General features: G+C 43.3%; 1 protein-coding gene across 1 annotated transcript in view; it reads right to left on the bottom strand.

Annotated features, from left to right (window-relative positions):
* LOC129841104 (copine-9-like) overlaps positions 1–13740 on the bottom strand; it is a 215800-nt gene that overhangs the window by 25515 nt on the left and 176545 nt on the right. The window lies entirely within an intron of this gene.

Raw genomic sequence — 13740 nt, 5'->3', positions numbered from 1 at the left:
AATTACATTTACATAATTAGTTTAATCAGGTAATATTAATTACAGAGAATTGATTTGCTAAAATAGCATGTCATATATAATTTCATCCATAGTAAAGACACGACACGTTGATCAATGAGATTACAGCCTACTGTATGTTCACTCACTCAAAAAGACAGTGAAAAGTTTGTTCGATTTCCAATGCGTTATCACTTTGCGTTCGACCATCTAAAAGCACAACCAAATGCCAATAGAAAAACAACGTCTGATTTTTGGTTTAGTTGTCACCCAAATGTCTATCCCTGAGCTTTCAACCATTTAAAAGAACAGCAAAGTTGAAATGGGAATACAATGCTTATTTATACAAAATATTCATGTGTTATCACTGTACTCTACTTCATTTAATAGCAGAATGAAATGACCTGGATTGCAGTTGAGATTACATTATAAAAACATGGTGCAAGTGATCAATGTCGTTGAATAGTCTGCACAGATTATTACAGCACTGGTGAAGATCTCCACATACCTGCGACGACCTATGCATGCTATCTTGAACAAGCATTTATTTCGTATCATTTCATATAAGCAGGGATAGTGAACGTGTCTGATAGATTTTGGTTCATTATATATGAGCTGGGGGTGAACGACTTTGGTGAATCCGCATCGAATGAATTGTTCTGCTCATTTATGAACTGAACGAGAGCGAAGGACGGTATGTGAAGCGCCATCCGATTAATTGTTCTGTTCCTTTTATGAACAGAAGTAAAGGACCTTTGGTGAAACTAGTGATAGTGAAAGTGTATGTGTCGGCGTAAATGTGAACGTATGATTGATTGAATGAGTGTGTCTTAAGTGGTTTAGAAATGATCAGCGCTGTGCATTGCGAAAGCCATGTGTTGTTTTCTATAGAGATATACCGTGTATAAAAGTGTATATTCTTATTTTACATTCATGTAGTTCTGTCCTTTAGTTGTTATTTTGTATCATGTCATGTTTTACGATTTGTTCGGACCCTAGGAAGAGAAGCTGCTGTTTTAGCAGCAGCTAATGGGGATCCTAATAAAACACTGAATACTAAGAAGAAATGTATACAGTCGGGGCCAAATATATTGTCACCAAAGTATTTGGTCTCCAAAATTCTTTATTTCACTGTTAATATTACAGAACCTTTGTTTTTGATTCAGAACGTAATATATCCATTTAAATCAGAAAGTAAACAGAAATGGCATTGACAAAATTATTGACACCCTAGACTTAATATTTGGTAGCACAACCTTTGGTCAAAATAACTGCAATCAAGCGCTTGAGCTTCCTGCACCTCTGTACTGGCAGATTGGCCCACTCCTCTTGTGCAAACTGCTCCAGTTCTCCCAGATTTGAAGGGTGCCTTCTCCCAACTGCTGTTTTAAGATCCCTCCACAAGTTTTTAATGGGATTCAATGCTGGCTAATTCAGAACAGTCCAGCGTTTAGTCTTGAACCATTCCTGGGGTCTTTTTGAAGTGTGTTTGGGGTCATTGTCCTGCTGGAAGACCCATGACCTTTGACGGAGACCCAGCTTTCTGACACCGGGTCCGACGTTGCGCTCCAAAATGCCTTGGTAGTTGAAACTGTCAAAACTTTCTCCACCATTAAAATAATCCTTCGCTGCAATCTTCCATCCAGTTTTTGGTGAAAACGGGAACATCAACATCTCTGGAGATGGACTTGTAACCTTGAGATTGTCCATGCTTGGCTACAATCTTGTGTCTGACCTCCTCAGATAATTATCTGGTAATCTTTCTTTTCGCCGTGCTCATTGCAGTACACACAGTGACACAGAACAGGAGAATGAGTCATTTTATTTATTCAAACTGGTTGAATGAGTTGTGACGTCCTGACCATAGTTCTTATGTGTGTTGCTTGTTTTAGAGTTGGTCAGGACGTGAGCTGGGTGGGCATTCTATGTTGTGTGTCTAGTTTGTCTGTTTCTGTGTTCAGCCTGATATGGTTCTCAATCAGAGGCAGCTGTCAATCGTTGTCCCTGATTGAGAATCATATATAGGTGGCTTGTTTTGTGTTGGGGATTGTGGGTGGTTGTCTTCTGTCTTTGTGTTCTGCACCAGATAGGACTGTTTTTGCTTTTCACATTTTCTTGTTTTGTTGATTGTAGTGTTCTCATATATTTTTTATTAAATCATGTTGAACACTAGCCGCGCTGCGTGTTGGTCCTCTCCTTCATCCCAGGAAGAAAACCGTTACAGAACCACCCACCTAACCGGGACCAAGCAGCGTGGCTACGGGCAGCGACAGCAGCGGCAGCAGGAGCAGAGAAAGGAGGAATGGACACGGGAAGACGTTTTGGACGGCAAGGGTTGCTACACATGGGAGGAGATCCTGGCTGGAAAGGATCGCCTCCCATGGGAACAGCTGGAGGCAGCTAGGAGAGCAGAGGCAGCCGGAGAGAGGAACCGGCATTATGAAGGTACGCGGCTAGCACGGAAACCCGAGAAGAAATCCCCCAAATTTCTTGGGGGGTGGCTAAAGGGTAGTGTGGAGAAGGCAGGTAGGAAACCTGCGCGCACTTCCCATACTTACCGTGGAGAGCGGGAGTACGGGCAGACACCGTGTTATGCGGAAGAGCGCACGGTGTCTCCTGTACGTGTGCATAGCCCGGTGCGGGTTATTCCACCTCCCCGCACTGGCCGGGCTATATTGAGCATTGAGCCAAGTGCCATGAAGCCGGCTCAACATATCTGGCCTCCAGTACGTCTCCTCGGGCCGGTGTACATGGCACCAGCCTGACGCATGGTGTCCCCGGTTCGCCAACACAGCCCAATGCGGGTTATTCCACCTCCCCGCACTGGTCGGGCTACGGGGAACATGCAACCAGGTAAGGTTGGGCAGGCTCGGTGCTCAAGGGAGCAAGTACGCCTGCACGGTCCAGTATATCCAGCGCCGCCTGAGCTGCCTGCCTGCCCAGCGCCGTCTGAGCTGCCTGCCTGCCCAGCGCCGTCTGAGCTGCCTGCCTGCCCAGCGCCGTCCGTCTGCCCAGCGCCGTCAGAGCCGTCCGTCTGCCCAGCGCCGTCTGGGCCGTCCGTCTGCCCAGCGCCGTCAGAGCCGCCCGTCTGCCCAGCGCCGTCAGAGCCGCCCGTCTGCCCAGCGCCGTCAGAGCCGCCCGTCAGTCAGGAGCCGCCAGAGCCGCCAGCCAGTCAGGAGCCGCCAGCCAGTCAGGATCTGCCAGAGCCGCCAGCCATTCAGGAACTGCCATAGCTGCCCCTCAGTCCGGAGCTGCCCCTCAGTCCGGAGCTGCCCCTCAGTCCGGAGCTGCCCCTCAGTCCGGAGCTGCCCCTCAGTCATGAGCTGCCCCTCAGTCATGAGCTGCCCTTCAGTCATGAGCTGCCCTTCAGTCATGAGCTGCCCTCCAGTCATGAGCTGCCCTCCAGTCATGAGCTGCCCTCCAGTCATGAGCTGCCGCTCTGTCCGGAGCTGCCCTTCAGTCCGGAGCTGCCCTTCAGTCCGGAGTTGCCCTTCAGTCCGGAGTTGCCCTTCAGTCCGGAGTTGCCCTTCAGTCCGGAGTTGCCCTTCAGTCCGGAGTTGCCCTTCAGTCCGGAGTTGCCCCTCTGTCCTGAGCTGCCTCTCTGTCCTGAGCTACCTCTCTGTCCTGAGCTGTCTCCTCTATCTAGGTGGGACCTTTGTGAAGGTTCCTAGACCAGGGTCGGGGGCGAGGGTCGCCACTCAAAGGACGCTAAGGAGGGGGACAAAGACAATGGTGGAGTGGTGTCCTCGTCCTGCGCCGGAGCCGCCACCGCGGACAGATGCCCACCCAGACCCTCCCCTTGAGATTTAGGGGTGCGTTCGGAGTCCGCACCTCAGGAGGGGGGTACTGTCACGTCCTGACCATAGTTCTTATGTGTGTTGCTTGTTTTAGAGTTGGTCAGGACGTGAGCTGGGTGGGCATTCTATGTTGTGTGTCTAGTTTGTCTGTTTCTGTGTTCAGCCTGATATGGTTCTCAATCAGAGGCAGCTGTCAATCGTTGTCCCTGATTGAGAATGATATATAGGTGGCTTGTTTTGTGTTGGGGATTGTGGGTGGTTGTCTTCTGTCTTTGTGTTCTGCACCAGATAGGACTGCTTTTGGTTTTCACATTTTCTTGTTTTGTTGATTGTAGTGTTCTCATATATTCTTTATTAAATCATGTTGAACACTAGCCGCGCTGCGTGTTGGTCCTCTCCTTCATCCCAGGAAGAAAACCGTTACATGAGTGATTTTTATATTGCAAGCTTCTACAACTCACCACAATGAGTTCAATTCCAAAGTAAAGGAGAATCACCTGCTTGAAATCTAATTATTTCAAACTATTTCTAGAAGGTGCCAATAATATTGTCTGGGCCATTTTAGGAATACTTTGTGGAATAAGCTAACATTTAGTAAATTAATCAGATTTGGGGGTTTTGTTCAACTGCAAACCAAAGACACCGTCACGCCCTGACCGTAGAGAGCTTTAATTCTCTATGTTGGTTAGGTCGGGGTGTGATTAAGGGTGGGTTATCTAGGTGAATTCTATTTCTATGTTGGCCTAGTATGGTTCCCAATCAGAGGCAGCTGTTTATCGTTGTCTCTGATTGGGGATCATATTTAGGTAGCCATTTCCCCATTGTGCTTTGTGGGATCTTGTCTATGTATAATTGCCTGTGAGCATTATTCTAGATTCACGTTTTGTTTGTTTGTTTTGTTGTTTTGTTCTTTGAAGTTTTCTATTCCAAAATAAAGGATTGAAAAATACCACGCTGCATCTGGGTCTATTCCTTATGACGAACGTGACTGACACACATATGTGGATACCAAAATGTTTTTTCATTTCAAAATGTTTCTGGAAGAAATGGTGCTTTTTTCTTTGTGCAAGGGTGCAGATATTTTTAGGCAACGACTGTAGTTACTGTAACCCAAAATGTGGCCATGGATGTGTCAGGCCTACTCAATTTGAGGTTGAATGATACATTTGTTTGTAAGATAGCCTTAACTTTAGACTATTTACTGTATTACAAAAGTAATATTGAATTGTTTTTGGTTGACAACACAACAAAATATCAACATTTAAAGGAGATGTATGTACTGCTTGGATAGTTTCATCTGACCCACTGGTTTAGTCTGTCCTTAATTCTAGTTTGTCTACAAATGAATAATTGATATGATTTTTGGTTGAGATGGAGAAATGAATCCAACATACAGCTGTATCAATTAATAATTTGTAGACAAAACTAGAAAGATTGAACTATCCAAGAAGAAGATCCTTCTAATGGCGATATTTGGTTGCGTTGCCAACCAAATACAATTCAATATCATTAAATATAATTACATTTGAAATCAGCCAGAGCTTGAAAGCCTAGGCCTATATCGTATTGTCTGTTTTTAGGAGAATTCTGGGTTGGAACAATAACTGTTGATGACTTTGCAAATGCTACTTAAGCCTAAATAGCATCATTGATTATATAGTATATGAGTGATAAGGTATGGTCACATTTAATTTGCTCTGTTAAACCTACCCTTTGGAATGTCTTTTATATCAACAGTTAATCTTTTTCGTTTTTTTAAGTGGAGATCTCTCAACAATCATTCTCACGATAGCACATTGGTAGCAGTCAATGACAAATATCATAGCTAACAGGGTTTGGTTAAAAGCCTGGATAGGAGACCAACAGGATAGCTGTGGACAGATCAATTCTCCTGTAGGAGGTGCTGTCCAGCAGATAGCTATTTTTTCTGATAGTGGATATAACGTTGAAGATCTGACATTGTTTTATTAATAAAGGTATAAATTCAACATATTTTATGCAAGGTTTGAGAGAAGTAAGCTTTTTGTGCGTATGGAACGTTTCTGGGATCTTTGATTTCAGCTCATGAAACATGGGACCAACACTTCACATGTAGCGTTTATGTTTTTGTTCAGTATATATTTCAGTAAAGTTATAGTTCATTTCACATTACTTTTGGATTCTAATAATATTGTAATGCTCACATAAATGTCATGATGATGTTCATGTTCATGTCATTGTCACAAAAAAAGGATTCTAATGTAATTGCCAGTAGAATAACGGCAACGTTACAATGCAAATGTCATGGTTACATTTTTTTTTAAATGTAATTTTGTAACTAAACCTCCCTTGCACTGAAGTGCTTTGTAACAATTTTTGCTTAGTTGTTTCTGTGCGCTGGCCCTCAACATCTGCTCTGTAATCAAATTATTCACATAGTACGCTTCTGCAAGCGTGGAGGAATATTTTTCTCGTTTGAAGAGGCTATGCTGTCTGCATTTTCACTCTCTTGCTTGCTTCTCAAAAGTGGTTTGCGCTGTGTCAACTGCATGCGCAAGCAGCCTGGCTAGCTACTGCCCCATTGAGAAGATTCAGACAAATTACAAGACAGACTCGATCCTCTCAATCCGTATATGACGTGAGACACATTTGCAGAAATACTAAAAGTTTAAAAAAATTATAGTTCCGAAACATTTTCCATGTTCTAGTATCGAAAAGTACAGACGTTTTGGTATACCGTCCAACACTAGTATTTTCCACAATGAAACAACTTTTATTCAACCAGTTTGTGTGCAGTGGGCTGTCTCCAGGAGCAAGAATCTCAATACACTGCTTGTCATTACCTTAGGTAATTGGCATGTCATGGTGACATCCAGATGGTAACCAAAATCAATTTATTTTACAAGTTTTAACTAGTGCGATGCTGCTGTTGTTGCCAGCTAGCAAGCGTAAACTAGCTTGTTGGAACGGGCTCATCAGACGACTGACTAAACTCACTGAACCGAATCCATTCGTCTCCCCTCGACTCTCAGCAACATACATCACCAATTTTCGGCACCAGGCGTGTCCGTATAGCCTCTCCGGTAATTGACATTGGTTTATTGTATTATAAACAGAGGGCATCCGTATAGGAAAAATTAACAACATTGGGGAATAAGCAGGTAGAGACTATGTATCCCCGATGTCAGCAAAGGAGAGTTTTACAATGCATTTCTTCGGATAAATTACAGACGGAGGCCCTCTTAGTAAAAGATCCCTATGTTATGTCTCAGCGACATAAGAACATTGTGATTTTCCAGTAGTCTCAGCATGGGGAGGCAGGTAGCCTAGCGGTTAGAGCGTTGGACTAGTAAGTGAAAGGTTGCAAGATCGACTCCCCGAGCTGACAAGGTTCTGCCCCTGAACAAGGCAGTTAACCCACTGTTCCTAGGCTGTCATTGAAAATAAGATGTTGTTCTTAAATGACTTGCCTAATTAAATAAAGGTAAAATAGTGCCTTTGTAAATCTGTGTGCTTTCTGGGTTGGAGCTAAAGCCTGTATCAGACAATAAAGAGCATCACTGCTAAAGAGTTGAAAAGACATGTCACTACAAGTGTTGAATGGCATTCAGCCAACATAACAGACAGTATGAGTCTTCTTCAACCCCTGTCCAACATAAAAGACAGTATGAGTCTTCTTCAATCCCTGTCCAGCCAGGAGAAGAGAGTGTTCTTCAGGCTATATCCTTTATTAAAGTTCCTACGAAAAACAAGTGAACAGCAGTCTGACCTTTCTCCTTCTCTCTGAAGACAAATGTAATTGAAAGGAGGAAGCAATCACCTTAAAAGAAGTGAACTAGTCTGCAAAAGATGAGACCTGACTGCATGACCAATCCATTTGTTGAAGCAGTATGTAGTTCCCACACACAGAGCAGTAGCAAAGTACAATCAACTTTTCTTTGATACTTTGATTAAATAAGAAGAGAGATACTCACCTCTCATCTAAAATATCTTACAGTTGCAGGCCCTAAAGTTAGGTTGTGTTGCGGTATTGGCAGATGCCCAATGCATGTGCAACATGACGCTCTGCCGCCTCGACATGACAGTTAGTCTAAAAACTGAAGCATAACTAGCCACGAAGACAACACTGGCACTATGTTGTGACATATTTGTGATTGATATATTGGCTTAATTTTTTTATTTTTAATATAAACTTTTGATTCCAGGTAGAACCTTTGCCTTGTTTGAGGGCACTTCGTTGGGTGAAAAAAGTGTTCTACCTTGAATATTCTACAGGAACAGCAAAATAACCTTTTATGAAATCTTTTCTCTAAGAGTAAGAGTTCATATCAAAGGCAAATTAGATTCCACAACCAATTCACTTGACAACGTTAAAGGAAAGGTTTTCACCCGAGAGGTACGTTTTCAGGTTGCTAAGCTACAGGACTGTTTCGCTAGCACAAACTGGAATATAAACCAAGATTCATATGATAACATTCAGGAGTTGACAACATCAGTCACCGGCTTCATTAAAACTTCTCTAGGAAAGGGGGCAACATTTTCACGTATGGATGAAAAGCATACCCAAATTCAACTGCCAGCTACTCATCCCCAGAAGATAAGATATGCACATTATTTGATTTGGATAGAAAACACTCTGAAGTTTCTAAAACTGTTTGAATCATGTCTGTGAGTATAACAGAACTTATTTAGCAGGCGAAACCCTGAGGACAAACCATTCAGATTTTGTTTTGTTTTGAGGTCACTCTCTTTTCAATGGAGTTTCATTGGGAATCAAAATTTCTAATTGACCTTCTTGCAGTTCCTACCGCTTCCACTGGATGTCAACAGTCTTTAGTAATTGGTTGAAGTTTTTTCCTTTGTGTAATGAAGAAGTACGGCCATCTTGAACGAGGGTCACTTGAAGTGTACTGTTAGTTAGAGGCGCGTGACCAGAAAGCTAGCTACAGTTTGTTTTAATCCTGTATTGAACACAGATCATCCCGTCTTCAATTTTATCGATTATTTACATAAAGAAATACCTAAAGTTGTATTACAAAAGTAGTTTGAAATGTTTTGGCAAAGTTTACAGGTAACTTTTGAGATATTTTGTAATCATGTCGCACAAGTTGGAACCGGTGTTTTTTTGGATCAAACGCGCCAAATAAATGGACATTTTGGATATATATCGACTGAACTAATCGAACAAAAGGACCATTTGTGATGTTTATGGGACATATTGGAGTGCCAACAACAGAAGCTCGTCAAAGGTAAGGCATGAATTATATTTTTATTTCTGCGTTTTGTATCGCACCTGCAGGGTTGAAATATGCTTCTCGCTTTGTTTACTCTGTTGCTATCCTCAGATAATAGCATCGTTTGCTTTCACCGAAAAGCCTATTTTAATTCTGACATATTGGCTGGATTCACTTGTTAACAAACTATAGTTTTGGCATATCGGTTAGGACATCTACTTTGTGCATGACAAGTCATTTTTCCAACAATTGTTTACAGACAGATTATTTCACTTATAATTCACTGTATCACAATTCCAGTGGGTCAGAAGTTTACTTACACGAAGTTGACTGTGCCTTTAAACAGCTTGGAAAATTTCAGAAAATGATGTAATGGCTTTAGAAGCTTCAGATAGGCTTATTGACATCCTTTGAGTCAATTGGTTCATCCTTGGGAGACATTTCCAAACGCCTGAAGGTACCACGATCATCTGTACAAACAATCGTACGCAAGTATAAACACCATGGGACCATGGTAAACGCCATACCGCTCAGGAAGGAGACACGTTCTCTCTCCTAGAGATGAACGTAGTTTGGTGTGAAAAGTGCAAATCAATCCCAGAAAAACAGCAAAGGACCTTGTGAAGAGGCTGGAGGAAACAGGTACAAAAGTATCAATATCCACAGTAAAACGAGTCCTATATCGACATAACCTGAAAGGCCGCTCAGCAAGGAAGAAGCCACTGCTCCAAAACGCCATAAAAAAGCCAGACTACGGTTTGCAACTGCACATGGGGACAAAGATCGTACTTTTTGGAGAAATGTCCTCTGGTCTGAATGAAACAAAAATAGAACTGTTTGGCCATAATGACCATCGTTATGTTTGGAGTGAAAAGGGGGAGGCTTGCAAGCCGAAGAACACCATCCCAACCATGAAACACGGGGGTGGCAGCATCATGTTGTGGGGGTGCTTTGCTGCAGGAGTGACTGGTGCACTTCACAAAATAGATGGCATCATGAGGAAGGAAAATTATGTGGACTAGGATCCAAAAATACAGGACTAAGATCAAATCCAGCTCTGACAATCGATGGATGTGATAGGGCTGGCAAACTATCGCGGATTACAAAGGGGCCATATGGAATACCAGAGCATGTGCTGACTAGCTGGCAAGGATCTTCACTGACATTTTCAACCTATCCTTGACCCGGACTGTAATACCAACTTGTTTCAAGCAGATGACCATACTCCCCGTGCCCAAGAATGCCAGGGTAGCCTGCCTAAATGACTATTGCCCCGTAACACTCACATCTATAGCCATGAAATGCTTTGAAAAGCTGGTCATGGCTCACATCAGCACCATCATCCCAGACACCCTGGACCCACTCCAATTCGCATACCACCCCAACAGATCCACAGATGACGCAATCTCTAATGCACTCCCCACTGCCCTCACCCACCTGGATCAAATGAATACCTATATAGGAATGCTGTTCATTGACTACAGCTCAGCATTCAACACCATAGTCCCCTCCAAGCTAATCACCAAGCTCAGGACCCTGGAACTGAACACCTCCCTCTGCAACTGGATCCTGGACTTCCTGACGGGCCACTCCCAGATAGTGATGGTAGGCAACAACACATCCGCCACGCTGACCATCAACACGGGGGCCCCTCAGGGGTGAGTGCTTAGTCCCCTCCTGTACTCCATGTTATCCCACGACTGCATGGTAGCACAGGTGCCCACGACTCCAACACCATTATCAAGTTTGCTGATGACACGACGGTGGTAGGACTGATCACTGACGACGAGGCAACCTATAGGGAGGAAGTCAGAGACCTGTCAGTGTGGTGCCAGGACAACAACCTCTCCCTCAACATCAGCAAGGCAAAGGAGATGATTGTGGACTACAGGAAATGGAAGGGAGAGCACGCCTCCATCCACACCAATAGGGCTGTAGGGGAGTGGGTCTAGAGCTTCAAGTTCCATGGTGTCCACATCGCTAAGGAATTAACATGATCCACACACACGGACACAGTTGTGAAGAGGGCATGACAGCGCCTCTTCCCTTTCAGGAGGCTGAAAAGATTTGGCATGGGCTCTCAGATCCTCAAAAAGTACTACAGCTGCACCATTGAGAACATCTTGACTGGCTGCATCACCGCTTGATATGGCAAATGTAACGTACCCAACCGCAAGACGCTATAGAGGGTGGTGTGTACGGCCCAGTACATCACTGGGGCCATGCTCCCTGCCATTTAGGACCTCTATACCAGGCGGTGCCAAAGGAAGATCAAAATAATGTAAAACACTCCAGCCACCCAAGCCATAGACTGTTCTCTCTGCTATCACACGGAAAGCGGTACCAGTGCACCAAGTCTGGAACCAACAGGACCCCGAACAGATTCTTTCCCCAAGCCATTAATAAGACTGCTAAACACGACTGCTCAATAGCTAATCAAAATGCTACCCGCACTACCTGCAAAACTTCTTAGGGATAGGCGTCCCGTCAACGGGACAGTTGTAAATCATGCAGTGCCGTGCGTCATGATCGCAGATTTTAGAGAAACAACAAATGTCGGTAAATATAAGTGTCTTATATCGCCTGAAAGCTTAAATCATTGTTAATATAACTGCACTGTCCAATTTACAGTAGCTATTACTGCAAAAAGAATGCCATGCTATTGTTTGAGGAGCGCTCCTAACAACAAAACACATTTTTCACCGCAATAGGTTTGATAAATTTACCTCTAAAGGTGAAATGTGTACTTACATTCTGAAATCTTGCTCTGATTTATCATCCAAAGGGTCCTAGAGATAACATGAAGTGTAGTTTTGTTAGATAACATCCTTTTTCATATCCTAAAAAGGTCCATATGGCATGCACGATAGATTCTGTATTTCCACTCGTTCAATTTGCAAAGAAAGGAATCTGTGAAAATCTAACCCTAAACGTTGTTTCAACCAGTCAAATCATCTTCGTATTTATTACTCAGAGATCCTAGAATGTAACCAGACTTCACTATATCATTAGGAGTGTAGTATATCCTATAGGACACCAAATTTGTTCAGAGAGCGACGGCTTTATGGCACACCGATGGCGCGGGCGGTCTTCACTTGATTGACTGTAACTTTGTAAAATAAGCACCAATCGGGGTCAAACAAAGCTACCTAGATAGACAATGAGCGGGGCTTTGCGGGAGTATGCGGAAACACTGTATCTGTCGCAAAATGTTGCTGCTAACCTTGTGCGACGTCAAGCCTTTTCCTTTTGGACAAACATTTTAAGAATTATGAAGAGTTATGAAAGAGTTATGAAGTTATGAAAACTGGGTGTTTTGCAAATGTTGAACTTATAATATGGCTACTAATACTGGAAAAGCTAAATCAAAGTCCAAGTATACAGATTTGACGAATTTCTTGCAGAAAAATGTAACGTGAATGTAAATGTCTCCTTCACGATTTGCCCAAATGTACCTGGGTGACTTCACACTAAATGTTATGTAGTTTTCGCATACTTCAAGTTATCCGTCTGAAACTTTGCACATACACTGCTGCCATCTTGTGGACACCAGCAGATGGCTAGATTTGGGACCTTTAGTGGTAGAAATAGTGGTAGAAAAAAACGGTTGTTTTATTCATTGTATTTTCTTCTACCAGATCTATTGTGTTATATTCTCCTACAATCAATTCACATTTCCACAAACTTCAAAGTGTTACCTTTCAAATGGTACCAATAATATGCATATCCTTGCTTCAGGGCCTGAGCTAAAGGCAGTTAGATTTGGGTATGTCATTTTAGGCGAAAATTGAAAAAAAGGGGGCTACCCCTAATTAACTCTCTTGCCCTGACTCTATGCTCAAGTTCACACATACTTACACTGACAGCCCAACACACAAATACACTTTTTTTAACGAACTCATACTTTTGTATATATATATATATAAATAAACAGACTACAAAGTATGTGGATACCCCTTCAAATTTCTAGATTAGGCTATTTTAGCCACAGCCGTTGTATACAATTGAACAGACAGCCATGCAATCTCCATAGACAAACATTGGCAGTAGAATGGCCCGTACTGTGAAACTTCCGGCGCCGAGCGAGATGGCTGCCTCGCTTCGCGTTCCTTGGAAAATATGCAGTATTTTGTTTTTCTATGTGTTATTTCTTACATTGGTACCCCGGGTGATCTTAGATTTCATTACATACAGCCGGGAGGAACTACTGAATATACGATTAACGTCAACTAACCACCGTTCCTACCAGGAATATGACTTTCCCGAAACGGATCCAGTGTTTTGCCTTCCACCCAATACAATGGACCTGATCCCAGCCGGCGAAGCTACACGACGCCGAAAAAGGGGCAAACGTAGCGGTCTCCTGGTCAGGCTTCGGAGACGGGCACATCGCGCTCCACTCCCTAGCATACTACTCGCCAATGTCCAGTCTCTTGACAATAAGGTCGATGAAATCCGAGCACGGGTAACATTCCAGAGAGACATCAGGGATTGCAACGTGCTCTGCTTCACGGAAACATGGCTAACTCAAAAGACGCTAACGGAGTCGGTGCAGCCAGCTGGTTTCTTCACGCATCGCGCAGACAGAAACAAACATCTTTCTGGTAAGAAGAGGGGCGGGGGGGTATGCCTCATGATTAACGAGACGTGGTGTGATCATCATAACAACACTCAGGAACTCAAGTCATTCTGTTCACCTGATCTAGAACTTCTCACAATCAAATGTAGACCGC

Source organism: Salvelinus fontinalis, chromosome 3 (genome assembly GCF_029448725.1).
Source record: "Salvelinus fontinalis isolate EN_2023a chromosome 3, ASM2944872v1, whole genome shotgun sequence".
Classification (NCBI taxonomy): Eukaryota; Metazoa; Chordata; class Actinopteri; order Salmoniformes; family Salmonidae; genus Salvelinus; species Salvelinus fontinalis.
The sequence above is the reverse complement of the archived record's forward strand: the minus strand, read 5'-3'. Positions and strand labels throughout refer to the sequence as shown.